Source organism: Anser anser (assembly GCF_964211835.1).
Source record: "Anser anser genome assembly, chromosome: 1".
Lineage (NCBI taxonomy): Eukaryota > Metazoa > Chordata > Aves > Anseriformes > Anatidae > Anser > Anser anser.
Window position 1 is genome coordinate 201982705 of NC_139720.1, and position 23189 is coordinate 202005893.

The window sequence follows — 23189 nt, forward strand, 5'->3', positions numbered from 1 at the left end:
CACATAGCTGTGAAATACTGTCATTATTTTACAGCACTGATCTAATTTTCTACTGAATGCCCTAAAATGAAGGGTTTCTTCAGAGTACAAATGCAAGGACTGGAACTTAAAAATGATAATTTGGTGGCACTTAAGTCTTTTTTATTATTATTATTTTATCTCCTATCATTTTAAGTAACACCAACTGACAACGGCTCTACATGCTGAATGAGTCCAGATGCATTTGCTGACTGTAAAGAATCACAGAGATGTAATGCGGCAAGAGACTGGTATTGTGCTCATTAGATCACTAAGCAGCAGCGCTTATAAACAGAATACTTAACTAGACTCTACAAAGATATTCAAATGTAGCTGCCAGAATGTACTTTGAAATTTTCCACCTAATACAAAAATGCAAGAGATGAGAAATTATCTCCCTTTAAAGTAAAAAGTTCAAGGTGAATGTTACCTGATTAACTCACTTTGTTATTAATTAAATTCAATAGAAGTCCCAAATATGGCATGCCATCCTTTATTAGCATTTCTGCAGAAATAAGAACCACGCTTATCATTCAGCCAACAAAATTTAGCCGGAATTCATGAAATATCAAAGAATAATCCCATAGCAGAGGAAAGAGTTAAGTTCAAAACATGACACTGAGGGGAAAAAAAGAAGCATCTCCTAGTGAGGTTTATTAAGAACCTGAAAAAAAGTATTGCTATGTAATTTACATGTATTTATTTATACATATGTAAGATGTGTATTTATATTATATACTCTTACATACTCTATATGCACTTCATAATACAGAACGAGTAACTTCTTTGAAATTGGTAAGATATTTTAGGGGGAAAAATGTTCATCTAAGACTGAGAAGACATGAGAAAAACAGTTCCTTCCTCTCCTCCCCCTCTCAGCTGGACTTGGTTCTTGATTCAGTCATGCGGTTCTTACCTCTTAACCATACACTGCAAAGTTTCATTTATCTGTGATAAGCATTTGCCAAGAAATGGCCCAGAAAATATTTGTCTGTGAGCTCACTCCAGTTGCAGCATTCACATTATCCACCTACCACACCTTTTCAATAGGGAAGACAGACACGAGTGGGCATGGAAACCGGGCAGTACTGCCCCATTTATTCTGCATGTTATTGCTGAGGGCTCTGATTAGCCCTGGGAACTTCACAGCTCTGATGCTGTGCCAAACTTTCTGGGTATACATAGAGAACTGCAGTCTTCACAGATGTCTTCTTTCAACAACACAGAAATGAACATTATAAATATACATATTCCATATAAATCTGTATTTCCATATAAATGGAAAATTAAATTAGCTGAACTTTTTTTTTTTTTCTTTTTCTAAGCTCAAAAGACTTATTCCTCAGGAAGATACATTTGCAGTAAAGCAGTAAAAGGAATTTTCTGTGGTACAACCTGTACTAGCACCAGGACAGAGAAGGATCTCCCCAGGTATTGCGTGGATGGGATAAGTAATAAAGGAAGACTCCCTTCGTAATTTAGCAAGAATTAATGCCCACTTAATATAAAAGCATTGCCAAATCTGTGACTTAACAGAAAGCTATAACGGGTATTAATTGATGTCATCTGTACACAAGGAAGAATCCATTTGTGACACAAGTGTCATGAAAATCAACGTAATTACACACTTTATCGTTCGGGTGATTTTTCCATTAAATTAGGAGTTCAGAGTGTGACTACAGCTTCATCATTTGATTACCTTTATCTCACGGTGTACATTTCCTTCCAGCTACATCTGGAGATCAGTGCTGGGCATTAAATACACGTGTGCAAACTATGAGACATATAAAGGACATTGAAACCAAAAATATGCCATTGTTCCAGTTGAGGAATTGGTAGTTAAACAGAAGGTACAAGAAGCTACCAAATAACACAATATTGCTGAAATATAAGAAATAGGTAGCTCCACCAGGAAGAATGGTGCCCTCAGAGGACCAAGAAGACCACGAGAAGAAACATTAAGAAACTCCACCCAGCCCCTCCTCAAGGAATGAGACAGTGGTTGACTCCAAAAAATAAGAGAAACCTCCAAAAATGTGAGATTTGATTCAAAACATAAACTTGCCCCAAGCTAAACAGTTATGAAAAATGTTCCCAGTAAATTTATCCCTGAGACAAATCCATCATCCCCATACAGCAAGAAACAGATTGTATTCAGGAGACAGAGAACTGCATTCTCTCATGGCGCAAGTAATTTGGGAGGCACCATGGTATTTATTTAGGGAATGACTAATTAGGTATGAAGCCAAGGGGAAAAAAGAAAAGGCAGGGGGGAGCTCTAATGTGCTAAAAATATAATTATTAAAAAAATACATGAACTACAGCTGAAAACATGCTCTTTGGGAGAGCCTAGGGACACGCCAGGTTTAAGCTTCAGCTCTCTGAACTAGTGACGCATGAAAGGGTTTATTTGTCACCACGCCAGACACCTGGACGTCACTGAGGTAATGACGAGGCTAAGGAAGGGGGACCTGATTGGCAAAAAGGAAATCCCCATTAATTATAGAATAGAATAGGTCCAGTACGTGCTGTGGGAAGGAAGGACAGGTATCTGGGCATGAAGGCACCCCAAGACAGCTGCTGAGAAGAGGGAAGGAGGCGGCTTCCTGCGATGGGGAAGGCAGGAGCACTCTGCACTCTGATTGAGCATCTAGAATGATTTACATGTAAATGCATTGTGGGTTTCCATCCCATGCCCAAACAAAGTCACACGTCCCTCTGCTAGTAAAATCCTGCTTGGTAAATGGAAGAAGTCCCCACACTTGGGACATTTAAAATGGGAAATAATGCAGGAAATGAGGAAATAATGCAAGGGGTCAGCAAATGCATAAAATGACCTGCAAGGTCAAGGTAATTTCAATCACTGATTTTTATGATTTCATCAAATACTCAAAAAGAATTTGGGACTGAATTATTTCTATTTAAAAAAAAAAAAAAAAGACATTCAGCAGGCTTCTATACACCCACGCATGCACTTATTCAATGTATTAGTCATGTACCACTACCAAAACAGAATAAAAATATATTTTAACAAATCTTGCAGGAAGTCAAAACATTAATTCCTTTGCAGACATGTTAGTCCAAAACCCTCTTTCATTCAGCTTAGGTTGTCAGAATTTCTTGTGGACATCTATGTCATAGATTTGCCAAACCTATAATTCACTTTTTGACATTAAGTAATAAATACACAATGCAGACACACATTTGTCCTTTTCAAAATTCAGCTGAAATCCATTTCCTTAGATAAGAGCATGCCCTGTACAAGTCACCTTCCAAAATTCAGCAGATCTCTCTACTGAGGCATGCACTCCCATCTTCAGGTCTTACCAAGTACTTGGACAACAGGAGCGATGCACATCCATGCATTTGACATGAAAATAGTGATTTATTCCTGCTGTGCATGTCACTGGCACGTGTAAATGCCAGCCCTGAAGTAGAGTCCCACTGCAGAGCTCACTGTAGAGGCAGAACCAGAGAACACCAGGATAATGAAAATGTTCATAAGGAAAATGCTCAGAAGCCTGCTCCCAAGAAATGCTTTATTTTAGCATCTTTAACCTTAGATGATGTCTATTACCCTGGAGGGTGGTGGGTTAAACTAATAATGAACTCTGCACTTTGCAAACAGTTACACTCAAATTGTCTCCTTAAATTTACTTCTAAGAAGTGAAGCTGGCGTCGAGACAAGAGTTCACATGTAAGTAAACACCCAGCTCTCCACTACTTAAAAACATGAGTGTTGCCTTTTCCGGGCTAATGTAGATAGAAAGGGGGGATCTGCACTCTCTAACACTTACAAAAGCTCCCAGACAGCAGCCCTGCTGTTCAGCGCTTCCATTTCGTAGTCAAATGGAGGTCACTGCAGTAGATGCTTTTCAGGGGAAATGACTAGGATGGGGAAGGATGTAGGGAGGATTTGCAAGAGATGAAAACAAATGACACTGGCCTTGTAATAAAAATTCAGAGTGCAGCAGGGAGGGGAAGATGTATCATCATTAGCTCATTTACCAGTTGTGAACTACTGAGGGCTCACAGCCATGAATCTTTCCATGCCGCATGCCCATTTGTAAGAAAGCAGCGATCTCTAGCACGCATCCCTAAGATCAGACTCAACGATCACGCAAGTAATGTGCACTCAGATTGGAAAAAAAAAAAGAAAAAGGAAGTTTTCTAGCTTCCTAGAACACTTCTGACTCCATGGATTTGAAATAGTGCTGGAACCAGGGCCAGCACTTACAAAAAATGAGCCATGCTGCTGGGGGAACTCCTCCACTTACAGAGGTGAAGCCCATCCCAGCCACTGCTGTGCCAAGTGGGGACTAATCTCACTGAAACACTGAGCCCTACTTAGTTCAAACACTAACTCTGATCCAGGAATGTGCAAAATTAGGCGCGAAGGAAAGCAGGAGGGCATTGGCATTCTTGTGGATTACCACCACCCATACAGAAACACAGCTGGATTTTCAAACCTAGCAAAAATATTTAGGAAATCTGACTTTCGGTAGCACTGGTGCTCCTTTGTTGCATGGAGAACAGCAGTGGCACAATAAGGCTGAGGTTGATAAAAGAAAGATGAGACTCTGGGTTCGTGCAAGGCGAGACCCTTTCAGGGGAAGCCACCACTCCATCTGCCACTCCTGCGAAGAAAAGCCAGCAGTTATTAGGAGAAGGAAGAAAGAGATCAATGGAAGAGACAATTCAAGGGTCTGGCAGCAATTCAACAGGAAGATTTATTGGTCTTGTTTTGTGCGTAAAGGCAGAGGATGTCCTCATCTCACAGCACTGGCCCCTACATACAAGTAAAGACTTGAGGATCGCGCAAAAGAAAGAGGAGAAACAAACAGCAGCTGTGAAGGCAGGAGGAGACGATGTGGGAAAGAGAAATCATCCTCAGTGAGGACGTCTTTTTGTCGGGGGATGTAAATTGAAGGCTGGCCTTTACTTCTGCCCCATGCTCGGTCACTTCTCTTCCCTAGCCAGAAAGAAGATGGTGCTGGGGAACTGAGGAGAAGGTGGGCCAGCAGCATGGGGCAAGCCTGGGACCAGTTCATTGGATTTGAAAGTTGGCAGTAGTGGTCTGGATCTACAAAGGAATTAAAAAGCCTAAACCATAGAGATACAAGGCTCTTAAATATTCAGTGATCGCAAGCTGATTGCAAGCCAACCTTTCCTCCCACCTTCTCCCTGGGCCTCAGCCTTCTGTCTACACAACAGGACAACTTTGCCTTCGTTTGGAGACTGAAACATTAAATTCATAAAAGGCTGAGTTCAGAAAAGGGTAAAGCTAATCCCATTCTAAGACACTCAGAGAGAGATTTAAATCCCACTGGCTTCATTGGGTTAGCAGCACTTAGCTGTATCGGCCCCAAGCTGGTGGCAGGGACAATAAGAAAACCTGTGACAGATAGGCAGGTGGAGAGGACACGTACCAGCATATGCATGAATTCGCTACAGAAGGCTTTGGAAGGCAACAAGAGAATTAAAAAATGGGAGAAAGCTTTCTAGTTAATTGAAGATTAAGAAGAAGTAGAAATGGAAAGTGTAACACAGCTGAAGGTATGAGAGGTTCACAGCAGAAGGAAGGAGATTACTTAATATTCTTACACAATAAAATTAATTCCTTTTAATCTTTTTATACACATTGTAAACAAGATCTCTCTATCCCATGAAAATTACCTTCTAAAGACTGGGTAAATACATTAACTAATCCTAAAATCCCAGAAATCCCAGTTTAATTTTTTCTTTTTTTTTTTTTTTTTGAAAAAAAAACAAAAGCCAAGCAGGGAAGAGCTCTGTAAACAGTTTTGACCTTCAGAGAGCCTGATACTCCACTTATTTATTCCAAAAATGAAATGCTGCTAAGGGGAAAAAAAAAAAAAAAAAAAAAAGGTCATTTAAATGGAAATGGCTACACCTCATTTGCAGTAAGCAAGAGAATGAACCCTAAACATTTGCAATATTACAGAAAGCCCACAGAGCAGATAACTGGTACCAGCAGCAAGAAGTGAGGTGGAAGATAAAACTCTTACTTCTCTTTTGGGGAAAACACTTTAAAAAACAGCCTAAAACAATCCAACAAGACATGGCAAAGGAAATAATTTTGACGGCGGCTGCGAGTTTACTATAGACAATTACTTAATTGCTACTATTCATGTTTCTGGCCACAAAATATCGTAATTCCTGTTGCTACAAAGCAGACCCACACTTGTGCCCCGGGTAGAGCAGCAGCACCCCATGCCAGCTGGCTGCAGACCCGGAGGGTGCTCGTATGCACATTTTGGGGGTGCTGTATGCACATTTCAGGGATGCTGTATGCGAATTTGGGGTGGACCCGGCCACCCTCAGGGCCCAGCAGTGTCACAGCTTGAGCCCCTGGGCTGGGGATGCACAGCACAGCCCGACCCCATGCTGCTCCCGACCACGGCCACAACACAGCCCTCTGAATTGTCTCATTTTACTTTCATGGAGCGTTTCTTCAGAGCAGAATATCCCAATGAATAATAGAAATACATTACACTCTTTCTTCGTAAATGTAATAAAGCATTTGAAGGGAGAGTTAAAACATGGCCATGCAGTGTAGTAATCTAAAGCTGCTCAGCCACATTGTGCGTAGGAAAGAAAGGGAAATTAATAGCCACTAAGAAGTTTTATAGTTTTGTTTCCCACTGTCTGCAGTGGGGAAAATGAAAATCAAGAGCGCAAAATGGGAGATTTAAAAATATGGGCAATATCATCATGCAAAAAAAAAAATATTTAAGGTAATACAAAGGACATGGTGTATGTTTCACTTTGGTCTAAACATGCAGATAGGTCTCTTTGTCTGTGAAATGAGCAGGAATTGTACTTATAGCCCAAATAATTCCTATTCCACCCTAACAACAAAATCAGAGTCCCATCACACTCAGCAATACACAAATCTAAATTAACACCATAATATAAATGCTCATTCCTCTTGGAGTTGCTTCATGAGAGCAGAGCTATCAGTCCACTACTTACTGTCCAGCTCCCATTCAAGAGAGAAACCATCTAAATAAGCAGCTAGACGTGAAAACGTTGATGCTTCCCAGGGCGAGCAGCTCTGTAGGCAAATCGCAGGGAGGTTACAGGATGCAGACGTTGCTGATGATGAGAAACATGGTCTGGAGGATTTCGAATTGAAGTTTCAGGACAATAAAACTCAGATTCAGCAGCTGCTGCTGTGGTATAACAACTGGCAAGACAGTCCTTTTTTTCTATTTTTTCTTCTTCTGTGATACTGTACATTTTGCTGCCATGACAACTAAACATTTTTTGCCCATCTGTATGGTGACAGAGTAGATATATACATCTGTTCATGAATCTTGTTTTTAAAAGACAGATAATATTTTCCCAACTTTTGTATGTTTTTAAACCTCTCTTCTGAATGAAGCAGAATATTGCAGCTTCTCGAAAACAGTGGTCCATAAATCACACCGCCCAGGCAGTGCATTGCCCAGGAGACACTCCAGCATCACTCATTGCCACCACAAATGAAAAAGTCGAACGGAGGCTGGTGACAAGGACCAGGAAACATTACCTTGAGCACATATCCCCTACACTTGCTGCCTTTGCTTATCACCATTAGCAATATAACTACTGGCTGATTAGAAACACAAAGCCATTTTCACAGGAAAAAAACCACACCATATATGAATGATTAGGGACAGGGAAAGGTATTTTACTGCTGTGTAGTTTAGTAATTCTTTAAAATATTTGTAAGATCTTCCATCCCAAGGCTTCCACATCTTTAGAACACATAATTCAATAAATAAATTAACTTCAGTGACATCGAGCGACTCAACCAAGGCTGTAGCATCAATAATCTTTGTGTTTGCCTTGTCCCCAGGCACTTGTATTAAATCAAAACTCCTTTCCTGTACTACCAAGCCTTGGCCCTACAGCCAGGCCAGGTTGTGACACTGGGACATGAGATTATTTCCAACCATAATAGCAACAGATTCCTGAAGTCTTTAAAAAGATGTCCAGCCCTGTGCTGTAAATCCAAATTAGTGAAAAACCAGGGGGAAATAAATAATTCTCGAGTTAAAGCACTGCAACCTGGAGATAACAGAGTTTTGATGGGGAATAGCTTGAAATTTAGATTGACCAGGAAAAGAAAAACTGAAACGAAACAAAAAGCAAAATAAAACAAAAATCCAGGAAAACAAACAAACAAAATCCAACAAAACCAGAGAAGGGCAAGCATCGCATGTAAGAAAGGAGCAGCCTGCAGCTCTGACTGCAGAGCTCACACTTGCCATCTCTGCACTGGTCCCCACTCCCCATGTGATAGAAGTTGATACCTTTATCAAAACAGAGCCTCCCCAAAAAGCGAATAGCAGAGCATCCTTCCTTAAAAGAACTTCTACAGTAGTTCTATGTGGTCTTTTATGTCAGATAACACGGAAAAAGTTTTGGCAAGGTCCGGAAACTACGTTAGATTTCTCCCTTCAGCACATTTTCAAGCCAAACCATCCCGTGCTGCAGGCACCACTGATCTGCTCCCCTTTCTTCTGCGTGCTGCCTCGCATCGCCTGGCCCAAAGCCCAGCCACGGGACTGAGCTGCTCAGATGAATTCCTGTCACCTCTCTGCTGAGCCTTAAGCTGTATTTAAAACAAGGACACCACAGCAGGGTTCCTTACTGGCACGGCAATTACTAGAAGAAAGCAGCACCTAAGGTTAGCTGGTAGCTGCCAAAGCTATTTATTAATGTAAATCAAAAGAGAAATGGAGCTCCTGGTGTGCATCGCCCTCACCTATGGCCATCCCACCTTGCTCCGCTCACGCTGCACACTTCAGAGCACAGCATGGGGCAGAGGCAGCACTTTTTGGGCTTGGTTTCCATCCCCTGTCCCATGGGGTCTGGTGTCCAGCTGGGGTGGTAGCAAGTGGCCGCGCAGGCCTCCGTGTCCCCCTGCCGTCTGGGACAGAACCCACCACGAAACCTCCCCTTCTGGCTAGTAGTGGAGCCCGATCCCACCCCATAATTAATTTACCATACCCCAAGCCCTCGATAATTAACTTACCCTATCACAGAAAATGCTGTCTGCCCAATAACACCCAAGCAGCAACAGAGGCACAGACAGTGAACAGCAGCGAGGGTTTGTCTCACTTGATACTGAAATTAATTTTCTATTTTGTTTTTGCCGTGCATTGCATCGAGCCATGTTTCAGGGTATCATTCACACCCGGAAGGCTGAAAGGAAAGATTGGCAGCCTGACTGTGGCTGTTGGGTATGCCCAGTGCAGTCAATGTAACATTTTTACAGTTAATTATTTGGAATAAATGTACTAGCTTAAATAGGTCACCGAGAAGCTAAAGTTTTCCTTGGAGATTAGAATGCGAAAGACGTGAATCCTGAAGGGGCTTCTCCTCTAACACCCTCCAACTTCAAATACCAAGCGACTGCATTTATGCACGGCTGCTGCAATGCATTTTGATATGTGTTTCCATCAAAATCATTCATAGCATTTTAAAGCCATTAATCATGCAAGCATCACAACTGGCACAAAAATGCCTTTGACAATGTGATGATCATTAGACTCATTGTACAGACAGGTAAAGCGAGGCATGAAAAGGTTAGTCACGCTGCCAGAGGGATTTTGTATCTCCGTAACATACAGTAAGCAGCTTTACCCATCCGATAGCTGCTCTTACTTGTGATACCAGCTCAAGGCTCAGGGGCCCATGCCATAAACACCACTTAGCAAACAACCATCCTACTCAGCTTAACACACTAATCTCCATTTTAGCACACATCCTTCTTGCTCTGTCACAGCTGCTACTTCCACGCCAAAGCCTGGACAAGGCAGCAGCTCATACGTTTGATGAGAGAACTGACCCTCTCACTTCTTCTCTCCAAAAGACGAGGTCTTCCCTGACTGCCTTCTCGAAGGGGCTCAGCAAGCGGCTCACGAAACAGCAGAGCCCTGCAGGGAGGCGGCAGGAAGCAGGAGTCAGGATCATGCCTTTCTTTATCTTGGTCAGAACAGATACATGCCAGGTTGAAGGGAGCTGGGAATCACAGCCTTATTTTACTGCAAAGACGGGATTCTGCAACAGCGATTCAAGTTAATCCAGAAAAAGCTGCTTGCTCTGTCTGGATGTGGCCTTCAGGGACCACAATGGGGAAGACGGCATCTTCCTGGATCCAGCTGACCTGAGGAAGGGGATCACAGCTCCTCTGGCAGAAGTTCCCAATCCCTCCAGGGACTTTCCCGGACAGCCTAAACCCTCTTGTCAAGATGGACTGGATTATAACTGGCAGTGCAAAGCAGCACGAGACGTCCGTCCCTCTGACCACACCGTTAATTCTGACCACGTTCGATGTCTAGACAGCTTCTAACCAGTATCAGAGGAGTTTTAATTTGTGGGTATGGACAAAGAGAAACAGATTTTCTGAGAATTAGATGGATTTTATCTTTGCCAGTGACAGATTAATGTTCATTATGAAAGACTAAGCAATTAAAGGAAATCCCCATGAAATAGCTGAAACATATGCGAAAAGTTTCCAACACTGGTGTGTTTACATGAAGGCAACAAAAACCCTTCTGTGCTCTTAACAATATAACAGTACAGCACTTGGCATTTCAGGAGTGGCTACAGCCTGCGACCTCCTCCAGTAGAAGGTTTTTTTACTTCCAGCATCAACAAATTAAAACTTCATAATTTGCAATTCAGATCTTGCCATCCATGTTCAGAGGGAAGCAGCAATGATTTTGACAATAAATAGAGGGGGAACAAACTCCAGAATCAGCAGTCCTAAATTCATTAGGTCACATTTATTAAACAGATTTTGCCATTTACCCCTTGGACAGCACAGCTAAATGCCAGTCCTCTTCCTTCCTCTCCAAATGTCATCGTGGGCGCATGCTTCCTTTCTGATTATTTTCCCTTTCTCTAGAAGGATGATGTGCACCTCAAAAGCTGCTTGCTGCCCACACTGAACCACACACTGCTAAAACGAAGATATCTTGTTAAAGGCAGAGCCAAACCAGGATGCAAAGGAGCCGCATGCTTGTAAAAAGCACCCGATCTCATTAGCAAATGGCTGGTGTAACCGCTTGTCACGGAGATGAGGACACACCATCAATTTGCTCTGCGTGTAGGTACCGAAGGCACAGAATGCGCTTCCCCATCCCTGGTGCTGCAGGAAGAGAAATAACACATTAAAAGTTTGTGAGGCTTCTAATGGAAGCCGTATCAGTATTTCGCGTGGGATGAATTTGCCGTCCAGCAGATCTACAAAGGGTTTCCTTGACGGGGAAGATGAGGTGGGCGTCTCTGAAGATCAGTGATGAACTGACCGCCGCCGGGAAAGGTTAAAGCGAGCGATGTGGACACGGCCTCAGGAAGGAGCCCCCAGCCACTCGCTGCACTGAGTGCATGCCAGAAGCATCAGCCCCAAAGCCCGGCCCCAAAGTCCGGCTGAGGTCTCACTCAGAGCCCCTGAGGCTGCCGGCATCTCTGAGAGCCTGGGGGGCTCCCGCTGTCTCCTGACCAGGACCAGCTGCTGGTGCTTGTGGCTACCAGTGCTCTCCCCCAGTGCAAAATACAGGCTTATAGTCCCAGAGGAAGCTGCGTTAATCACTGACTTGGACTGCGATCTGTTATCACCTAAGAGTTACTGCCTAATGATAATTAAGCGAGGTTAACACAAAAAACCCTAAGATAGCCAATGAGAAGTAGCACAGCATAACACGGTTCTTCCTTACACAGCACCTCAAGAAGAAACAATACCAGATGATCTTGAAGGTCTCTTCCAACCTTAATGATTCTATGATTCTAATAAAATCCAGTCCTCTTAAAACCAGCTCCAAGATCCTGTGTGGCAGAAGACAGGTGGTCTTGTATAGAGACACATGCCGGAGTCAGAAAAATCCGTCCCATTGTATGCTCTGGCCAAGGACAGCTTCATAACGGAGATGCTGAACACCTGAGGTTCCTGCTGTTTTTAATGAATTTCTACATTGTCCTGCTTCCCCCCCCCCTCAAAAAAAAAATCAAATTATTAACTTATCTACACCTCTCACACCCTACCACTAAAATGGGAAACTACACAAACATCACACATCAAAGAGCTTCCTTCATTAAAATGTGAAAAATAATTTGTGTACTTTAGATGAAAGGTATTTGGGGACTGTGAAGTATCCTGGCAAATTTAATTAAATCCCACAGTTATTCATAAAAAATAAAGCTTTTTGAGGAAAAAAGTTATTAAAAATTTTAACTGATTTGCAGTTAGGATTTTTTTCATTTTGCAAAATCTCACCTTATAAACTGAACCAGTGGTGAGAAGCAAAGCTATTTTTAATGATCTGTGTGCTAAGTTACATTTCCAGGACATGAATTCTCAGTAAAACTTTCAAATGAAATCAGAGGAAAAATCCTCAAATAAACAGGCATACTATTCATTATAGGCTGCAACGATCTACAAGTCAGAAACAAATCTGCTAATGTACATTTCGATAAAACTGAAAAACCAAACGCTTCAATAGTGGAAAAAAAGGACCAACCTAGCCCTCACATTGCGGAAACAGATGGTTTTTTAAAACCACATACATTCGGATTACTCTCAGGCCAAGGTAAACACTTCTTGATAATTAGTTCTCACATAACTTAGAGCAGTTAGGTTGAAAGTTGTTCCTTACAGTCTCTAGGATGATTATCCATTGGTGGTGGCCACATGGCACACAGAGCACAGACACCCACGTTTCTCTCTGGACAGAGTTTGCATTTCTGGCTCTAACACAACCCAGCAAAAACTCCCGTTAGTTCACCCCCGTGCCTCCCCACCCCACTGAGCCCAGCACCCAGCCTCTTTTGGGACAGTGACCCCTGCAGGGTCCTGGCTACAAACCCCTGCACCTCCTGTCACTTGTTGCAAGCCACTCGTCAGCATCCACCTCTTGCATTAGGCACCTCTCCTGCTGTTTCAGCACGGTGAGCACGAGGAGCCCCATCCTTTGTGATCATTATCTCCTGTAGGGGAAGCTCAGGTTGGTAACTCAAAACTGGTATTTTCGCTGGAATAAGCAGCCACCCAGCTCAGCCCAGATGCAGCTCTTTAGCCTGGAGCTGCATACATCTCTAGTCTGTCATTTCAGGGAACTGTCAATCATACCCGTAAAATGAGAACGTGTTGCTCAACTATCAATGAAAATACCATGAAAGTAACCAAAAAGCATTTTCGAAGAGAAGAAACTCCAAGGCAACTCTCTCGTGAGGAGGGTTTCTGGTCATCACCTGTAACCACTGGGGAACACCTGCAAAGCTGAGGCATAGCTGGCTGTGACAACGTTCGGCTGCTACCTTCACATCACGGTACAGACACGCTGCAGCAAACACCACCTGCAGCTGAACGGGGGGTGGGGGGCAGATGAAATCTGCAGCCTGTCTCTGTCCCCCAGTCACACAGACAGGGGATGGGCTGGAGGCTACCACAGCTCTCTGGGCCCCCATGCTCATTTTCTTTCCACTCTTCAGAGTGGAATGGTGAAGGGAGCACAGGGAGAACTGTTCTGGGCTTACATGGCAAGGTTTGGTAGTAGGGGGGCTGCAGAGGTGGCCTCTGTGAGCAGAGCCCAGCAGCTGCCCCAGGTCAGATCAGAGCCAGCTCCAGACAGCTCCAAAAGGGACCCGCTGCTGGCCAGAGCGAAGCCATGAGTGATGCTGTTTGCACCTCTGTAAGGGCAGATTGAAGAAATGGGGGGTAAAAAAACCCTGCTGTGCTACAACAGCTGGGAGAGAGGGGTGAGAGCTGAGAGAGAAGCAGCCCTGCAGCCCCCAAGGTGAGTGCAGCAGGAGGGCAGGAGGTGCTCCAGGCACGCAGCACAAGTTCCCCTGCGGCCCGTGGAGAGGCCCCTGGTGGAGCAGGCTGTCCCCCTGCAGCCCACGGGTCCCACACGGAGCAGATCTCCACGCTGCAGCCCGTGGAGGAGCCCCCGGTGGAGCAGGTGGATGTGGCCTGGAGGAGGCTGCGGCCCATGGAGAGCCCCCGCAGGAGCAGGCCCCGGGCCGGAGCTGCAGCCCGTGGAGAGGAGCCCACGCAGGAGCAGGGGGTCTGGGGGGAGCTGCCGCCCGTGGGGGACCCGTGCTGGAGCAGTTTGCTCCTGGGGGATGGACCCTGTGGTACGGAGCCGTGTGGGAGCAGTTCTGGAAGAGCTGCAGCCTGTGGGCAGCCCCCCAGGCTCAGTTCGGGAAGGACGGCATCCCGTGGGAGGGACCCCACGGGGAGCAGGGGCAGAGAGGGACCGTGAAGGAGCGGCGGAGATGAAGCATCAGGGACTGACCGCAGCCCCCATTGCCCCGCGCTGCTCGGGGGGCGGAGGTGGAAGAGGGTGGATAGGGGGAAGGTTGGTTTAGTTTGCTTTTAGTTTCTCACTGCTCTAGCTTGTCAGCAATAGGTAATAAATTTAATTAATCTCCCTAAGCTGAGTCTGTTTTGCCCATGATGTTAATTGTTGAGTGATCTCCCTGTCCTTATCTCAGTCCTTCAGCCCTTTTCACCATATTTTTCCCCCTTTGAGGAGAGAAGGGGGAGTTAGAGGGTGGTTGTGGTGGAGCTCAGCTGCCCAGCTGGGTAAAACCACCACATTAACCCAGCAGAGCCCTGCATCTGCACACACTTCCCACTCCCACAGTTCAGCACAGAAGGTCTTGTTCAAGCCGAGGGCACCCACCAAGGACAGGCCCAGCCTGACTCCCTTGGCTTTAACCACCTCGTCAGGGCTCACCTCACCTTAGCTGAGCTACGTGTTCGTGTCCAACCTAAGTTAGATATTTAAGCAGGTGAGCAAAGCCCAGTGAGATGAACAACACCTCATGTTACGTGGCTTAACCTTCACGTCACCTAGCCACGCGCCTGGAAGGGTAGCTCCAGGGCTGACCAGGAGCTGCACCTTGCAGACCTTGCAGCTGCCACCCTGTGCTCCTGCCCTGTTCTCTGCAAAACACTGGGGGCACGGAGCCTGCAGAAGTGTCCTCAAAGCAGCCACAGAAAAAGAAAAAGATGTGACAATCTGCTAACTGCACGCGAACGTGCCTGGCAATTTTTTTTTTTTATTAGGTGTGGACAAAATGATCGGGTCAATGCCAACGGACAAGTCAAGTTTGACAAACACAAAAATCCATTGGCTCAAACGCCTAATGCAAACCAACTGCAGTGAAAACTCCCCACCCACATGCACAGAGTTTGGCTTTCTCTCAGTTATTTCTTACTGGCAACACTTCAATGCTAATAAGACACCATAAGTGTATAAAATGTAATAAAGATGTTTACATTAAACAGCAGACTACAGATTAAAAGAATCTGTTCCATGAGCTATAGAAGCTCATCTCTGAACATCTATTTTCAGGTAAGCCTGTATGTACAAACAGAAAAATATCTGATAGTAGGAGGTTTGTGCTTTTTTTTCTTTTTACCTTGCTGACAAAGACCTAACAAGTTCCAAGACTTGAATGATGAAATTAGCTAAGCGCAGCCTTGAAATATGACACAATTTTTAAGCAATGAGAGCAATGAAAAATTTGGAGGAGCTTTCCAAGTAAGTGCCCAATTCGCCATCACTTATGGTCCTTGAACAGAGAACAGCTTTGTACATAGCATGCCTTAAGCCAGCTTCCAAGTTAAATCCTGGAGCCTGCACATGTACTGAAGTAGGGTGAGAGATATATGGACTTGTGTTTTTAATTGCTCCAGTGTTACCACCTGTCTGTGCTCCAAACTAGTCCCAAAAATTCCTGACCAACTCTGCCCCTCTGTCCAGTTTTATCACTCTCTAAAAAGTCACATAACCCACTGCAAGGATCAGGTTGGAGGATACATCCTCAGTATTACTGGCCACTAGAGAATCCTCTTTCTTGGACTTGTTTCAGGAAAGGATCAGGCAGTGCAGCAAAGTGGTTCCATGTAATCTTACACACTGCTGCAACATCCATCTTCCTACTCCTCTGCACATCCCAGGAGGACAGGACTGCTTGCATTGCCCTCAACATGCTCATAAACTTGCAGTTTTGCATTAACAACATCACTTCTCATGCCTAGAGGCTTCCGCTGCTGCCTTGGAAGAGCTAAAATGAATTTTTTCCCCCTAGGTGTTCAGCTGAACTGCTCAACTACCATGAATCACTCGTAAGGGAAGGTAGATCATGGTCTGAGGTGATCCCAGGATAAAGCTGGTGCTCAGACATTCACACTGAATGGCAAATGCTGGAAGTAAATTTTCCCCCAGTCTAACTGGCTACTGCGTGGCTTGGTCCCATGGCTGACTCTTGGGTACGAGCTCAATGCAGGAGCATCTGGGTGTGATTTAATGGACTGTGATGCGCAGGATAATGCAGGGGTCACTTCTGGACTAAAATGCTAAGGGACAGAATAACAGAACACAGAAATGTAAAATATTCTAAAAAATAAGTCTCAAGAATGATAAAGGTGACAGGTAGGAGGAAATACAAACAGCATATTACTTTATTAAATAAATTACTCAGAGATTGAAAAGAATGTCCTATCATCAGGAGCCTCCTGAATAACAAAGGAAGTTCTCTAAACATTTTCCAAAGAAGGGACAACACGCAAATAACAGCTAACTATAAAATGGTACCTCATGAGCTGTTTTATGCAGTACAAAGCCAAGAGAGTTGAACAGCTTGAATGGAACAATTCTGTATGGCTGGCCTCACTTAGGAAACTTTCAAAATATGTCAGAATGATATTAAGGACTCTTTAAAGTAAATATTTTTGTAAGCTGATGCATTGTTTCAGGGTTCGTGTTATTAAATAAAATCTTAAACAAATTCATTCCAGTGAAACCAAGACAGGCCTTGTTTCTTTACTAATTTACAGCTACAAATTATAAATACACATACAGAATTTATCAAAAAAACTTGTTTCTCCACCGCAACTAATTTTAAAGAAAAAGAAAAATGTGAACAATTACTTTCCAAAATTTGGAAATCATAAATGAAGGAAAGATTGTCCTACTAAAAGCTGCCAGAGATAACACAGAGTAATGATAACACGTTACGGCAGACTCCAAAATAGCTGTTCCCAGGAATGCTTTATTCATGCCTGACACAGATAGAGGGTGACAGATCAGAGTTTGGCCAGAGCTGAGCTGCGTGATCCATCTGGCGTGCTCCTCCACGGAGGGGACCGTGCAGGAGAGCCATCATGGCCAGGCTGAGCGCCAGCAGCTCCGGTCCTGGGTGGCCCCTGCGAGCATCCTCCCTTCCCTAGGCAGTGCCCACCAACACCACTGGCACTGCTCGGGTGTCTGGCCTGAGGTTACTCTGAAAACTTTTTTTTGGAAGCCTAGGCTAGTTAAATGGCTCAGAACTACTTGCTCTGGGCAATGAAATTTGCCTACTCTCACCAAGAACGTGAACAAAGTCTGTAACACTCACAACTCAAAACTCTGCAGTGAATTCAAGTCTATGGTGAGTCTTCACAGATTTATCCACTAGCTCTTACGTACTTTCATAAAATTAAACAAGCCGGGGGAAGAACAAAAAAAAAAAAACTACGTATCACAAAGCATTTTCATTTTTACTTGATGTTTCAAGGAAACGCTAGTAATGGTCCCACATAAATATTTATCAGACCACTCAAATTGTAATAAATGAAAGTATCCTTCAACTTGCATACACAATAACCAAAAACTATTTTAGAAGACAGCAACAAGATGCAAGGAGTCTGAAGCAATAAATTTATTCCCTTCTGCCAGACAGTTTTAACGGTGCGAGCAGGTCTGTTTTATTATAAACTATATCTTCTGGTGTTTCTTGTTTCCATTATTAGTCATTTGAAGCCGTTATTAGGGTTTTCCAACACCAACTGGCTTCTTTTTGGACTCCCAGCAACAGTCTCTCAGGAATTTCAATCACTCCTGAGGCACCTTAAAAGGTCTCAAAACAGAACATCAGACCGCTGTACTTGGCACCATAAATCAATCCATCCATGGACTTTGTAATAATTTGAAATCCACCTCCATTTAACATGGTGTTTAAGATTTCAGTGCTGTGAAAGACAGGCTTGGCTTATTCATTCGAATTGTTCAGGGCTGAAAACACCTAAAGATATCAAGTTATCAGGGTCATCTCCAGCTTGTGTTCTTATTAGACGGGCTCTGCAGGGGTGGAAATTAGTGCCAACTAATGCCAAAATTTAAAGTCCGAACAAAAATCAGGGGACTCAATCTCCTCAATAACCTCAGAAAAAGAGGCTAGTAATTTTTGAGAGTGTTGAGTCCATGCTTCTGGGCTTTGCAAGAACATCAAAGATCCCGTAAGCATTTCGCTAACAGCACTGTGGTGTTTCCATATTCTACTTCAGTGCAACTTGAGACGTTTTGATGCTTTCCTGAGAAGCTGCAAAAGACTGACTGCTTCAGCTTTCCCACCTATGCAGTAGGGTTAGTCATTCTTTGCATCCTGGGGCACTGTCACACCAACTCCTATCAAGCCTGCAGAAGTGTCTGCAGCAGCAGATGCTGAGTGTATCTAGTCTCTGCTCCTCCAGAACTCAGTTCATTCCCCTTCTATTAGCAGTACATCCACGGGTAAAGTCGGGGTAAATATAGAAACACTTCTAGTGCCAGGCTGTTACATCAACTGTGCAAAGAGTAGAAACACATGCCAGACTGAAAAGTGGAGCTGGAGTCAAAAACACTGCTGTTTAGCGAAACCACAAATCATGAAAAAATGAGAAGGAAGACGTCAGCATTTAGGCTAGAACTGATCTCATCTAAGTCAACCTTTCGAGAAGTCAGGAGATCTCACTAGTTGTCGAAGTTCCCATTGCAGATAGCACAGCAGGACATCTGGATGGCAATTAGTCACCCAAGGTAGGTGGCATCATATGGCCATGTGCGTTTGCTGGAGTCACCACAAGCTCCTGAGACAGCAAAAATACACCGCTTTGGTGTGGTATCAGCACTGAGACGGTGTACATACCAGAGCAGAAAAAAACAGGATTTAAAGAAGTTAGTAAGGGACTTCTGACAGAGAGCACTTCCAAAAGGCTAGTTGTATCTGTTAGAGCTCTTGCTAGGATGAAAACTCAGAGCATGCTGCCATCCCCTGAAAAACTTTAACTGCTTATTTTGTATTACAACACTCTAGAAATAAAGAGGGGTTTTACACAATTCTTTTCTAAAGGAATGCAATTAGCAGACCAGTGAGGAGCGTGGAGAAATACAGCAGGTGAGGAGTGGTACTAGAGATGAAGAAATGGCTCGAGCTTCTCCACAGCCCATGAGCTGCACAATGAGCTTACCACCCATTTCAGCAACTGAGATCAAAGCATCGGATTTTAATGCCTTTCTGAAGATGGAAAACAGAGTGGGATGCTCCTGTCCAGTGCATTTTCAGAGCATGACTAATCTAATTTCTTTCTTTTTTTTTTTTTTTTACTACAGAGTAATATGAATAATTTCTCCATCAACTGTTTTTCTCTGTCAATTATAAGGAAATCCTGCAGTGACTACCTCTGACTCTACGTGAGCACATTTCATCATGTAGATTACATCTCAGGAGTCCAGAGAAAGGGAGAGATGTAAAGAAAAGTGGTTCTGAATGGCAGACAGAAGGAAAAAGAGAATCCGTAAATGGCAAAATCACATTATGTCCCTCAGTGCGGGGTTCTTAAATGGCAAGCTTGTGACATTTATACCAGCAGTCAATAAACAGACCAATGAAGAAAGAAAATCAATGAGTTTGAACTGCGCACCTAGCATGGTGACAAACTGAATGTCCATTGAGGCAGGCATCAACAGAGTTCTCTATTAAAAATTAAAAAAAAATAATAAAAAAAAAACTTCTTTCCTTCTAGAACAGTCTTAAACCAGTTATTTGTTTGTCCATTAAATTTTTTTGGGGGGAGGAGGGGGGTGGAGGGTGCTGTTTTTAAGCCAAGAATCATGACTTATGTTGTAAACCCAAGAAACATCTAGTCTGACGTCTAAGGTGCTTGTGTGAAACTAGGGATGGAGTTGGAGGAGGTCTGGAACTGCTGCCTTCTACAGCAGGAGAGTTTCTATTGATTTAGAGATTTGCACTGGCTTCATCTTCTGGTAAAAGAAATTAAAGTAAACCCAGAGAAACAAAGTGAGAAGTGATTTAAGAGGCTGTGGGACCAAATATATGTAAAATTCTACTTCATCGAATACTTCTAGCTGGCAAGTGTCCACTACGCTCCTTACTACCATCTATGAACTGGAGTACTTAACAGCGAATGCTGTAATGCAACAGCATCAATCCTCAAAAGTAGTCCTCCAAGACGCAAAACAAAGGGACACACTGCAGGAAGGAAATCCCCAGCCCAACCCCACGGCTCATCTCTTATCAAAAACAGCAAGAGCATCAGGATTTGCACATACAACCTGTGCAGAGAGACCCACCTTGGCCAATACGGAGGGACTCCCAAGCCTGCTGACCACAGACCACTGCTCAGACCTGAATGCAGAGCTACCTGTTGTGGCACCTGAACCATCAGCTAGGTCAAGCTCTGTGGAGTTAGATGCACCTACATGCACCTGTATGTACCTGTAAAGGAACGAGAAGAAAACCACTGTGCTGATAAACAGGTGGCAGCAGGGCACAGTGAGCATCCACCGTACAGGTCAGCTCCTCCTCGGGTACCTCCGCACCCACTTCCCCTCGTCAGTACAGACGTGCCCCAAGGAACACAGGCGCAGCTCACTCAGCACACGGGCTGACACCGCTAAGATGGAGTATTGTGAAAGAACGAAAATAATGCACCTGAGCAAAAATATGCTGAAAGCACAGACTTGCTTGGAGTCCAGCCTGCTCACACATCAGGATGAATTTGGCCCAGTTTATATCCTAATGATTATAATGGATACTGCAGGCTTCTTTTCATTAAGGCAGCAGCCAAAAATATTGATTTGTTGTACTTCATGCTCCTGCTTACCTTCACAAATTTCGTGAGAGACGGCGTATAAGCCAATAGAGTCGGTCAGTTTAAAAGTGACAAATTAACTGCACTGAAAGTAAATAAACAGCTATCTCTTTGTAAATTAATTCAATATGTGACTTGAGCTCTTTTCTACAGCTAGATAGCTGATTCATCATTCAGCAGTGTTTAAGTTGCCACCAGTTCAATAGCAGACTATTAATGTTTTGTCCTATTTGACGCTGCAGGTCAAATTCGGCACTCAAGTTACAACAGCACAACAGTGGGGTAATTCCTGAACCCCCAAATCCTGCTCTCCACACAGCCCTGGCCCAGTTGTGCACCCAAGTGTTCTTCAAGTTTGTTTCAAGATGACTTAAGATGTATCAAATAGCTGGGGAAAACATATAAAAAGAATCTAAAAGAGTATTTTGAACTACTGGATTACGAAATATCTTCTGGAATGGCTTTGTGAGACAGCACAGGTGACAGGTTTGGCTCTTCAAAATACTCATGAAAGAGTGAAAGACGAAAATATGCAACTTTTAAAGCTCTGTTTTGTTGTGGTGTTTTTTTGGTTTTGGTTTGGTTTTGTGTTTTTTTTTTTTTCTTCACTGACTTGATTTCAATTCTAGAAAGAAACTAAGCACATTTAATGTGTAATGTCAAGTACGACTCCCGCTCATCTCAAAACATGATCCATGTTTTACTGACGAGGGGCCCTAAATCAGTGTTAGCTATCACCTTTACTCATTTAGGCACAGGGTAATAACTTAGGTTAATTTATTAATGAACAACACACACTAATTTATCCTCCTGGAAGCTTGTTCCTTAACAATTCCTTTCAGTTCAATAAATGTTGAATCCCAAGATATTCAGAACAAGGCTGAAGCATTTAGACCAAACTCCCATTGCTTCAAAAGGAACCCGTTTATCTGAAGTCCATGCTACTCAATAAAATAGGCTACCACTTTTAAATGCCAGAGCTTAAAACTGAAAATCATGTTCAACTGCCTAAATAATGTTGCCCAAGTTCATTCACTGTAGGATATGTGAGTTCTTAACATTTCTAGAAATTTGAGTAGGTGCCCTCTTGGCTTCTGACACTCAAGTTTAATGTTTCTGGACACAAGGTTTTGACTGTCATCTGTGCACAGCTGCAGCACAGAGACTACAACACAAATAGAATAAAAATATTTTCAACTGCTTATGTTCAGACGAGATCCACAGCATTTGTAATGTCGTCTGTTTTTCATAATGTTCAGTTTAGAAAGTTGACATTTGATTAAACAGTTTGAATTTGCCAAAACATACATTTTAATCTTATGCTTTAATACCACATTCTCAATTAAAAGCTTCAGAAAAAAAAGACATACAAAGTCTGCTTAAACCACAGTAAGCCCACAGACCCAACATATTTAATATAATTTTTTAAACTGTTGACTAATATTTTATAATTTCTTCACTTCTAGTACCACAGCTGCACCATTACTCCCAACAGCTATCAGACATATAAACAGCCAGCTCGTTAGCCGTGTTTTACTAGATAGCCTTTTACACTTGGTGTTTTCCACGTTTTCCAATAGGGTGTGGTAGAAGTGAAGATTAACATCTTAGAAATCTTCACTCTGTTAACACTACTGCCACCAAGGAAAAGTCAGCACAGGCTGAGTGCATCTATCCCTGTATTCGTACCCTTCACAAGCATGCCTACACTGATGAAGACAACATGCTACAAGAAAGCATACTATACAGAATGGCACATCATTCCAGACTGCTGACTCCAATGAAAAATTACTCCCAGCAACAAGGACAAGACCAAAAATAAGTTTTAGGATGAAATAATTCATATTTCCTGCCCCTCAATTCCTTCCATTGAGTTTAACACTGCATTCAAGGTCATGAGTGTTATGACTCTGTGGAGGTGACCTGAGTAACTTACAACGATCAACAGATAATACAGTGACTGCAAGAGAGTCATTACGCAACTATCACTGCTTCTTAAATGGAGTCATCACATAGCAGCTGAAAAGCCATGTGCATTATTTCACACTCACAGAGTAATGAATGCAACCAGGTAATTAAATCATGTCATCACTGTGCCTGGAAAATCCTTATTTACAATTTTATCTTGCCTGTTAAGAAGAACCGAACTTCATGTAATGGGCAGAAAATAATTATGCCTAGTTTCCCATTTGCAAGACCCTCTTGGAAAGGAAAAGGAAATTAGAAATGAAAC

The 23189-nt window shown here is 43.3% G+C and overlaps 1 protein-coding gene and 1 long non-coding RNA gene across 25 annotated transcripts in view; both read right to left on the reverse strand.

Moving 5' to 3' along the window:
• The window catches only part of LOC310901135, a 71125-nt gene extending 47938 nt beyond the window's left edge, over positions 1–23187 (reverse strand). The window contains exon 1 of the long non-coding RNA XR_014585626.1: positions 1–23187. This exon is cut by the window's left edge and continues 44213 nt beyond it. This is a non-coding gene — a long non-coding RNA (uncharacterized lncRNA).
• The window catches only part of FAT3 (FAT atypical cadherin 3), a 419605-nt gene that overhangs the window by 302783 nt on the left and 93633 nt on the right, over positions 1–23189 (reverse strand). The gene's annotated exons all lie outside the window — the stretch shown is intronic.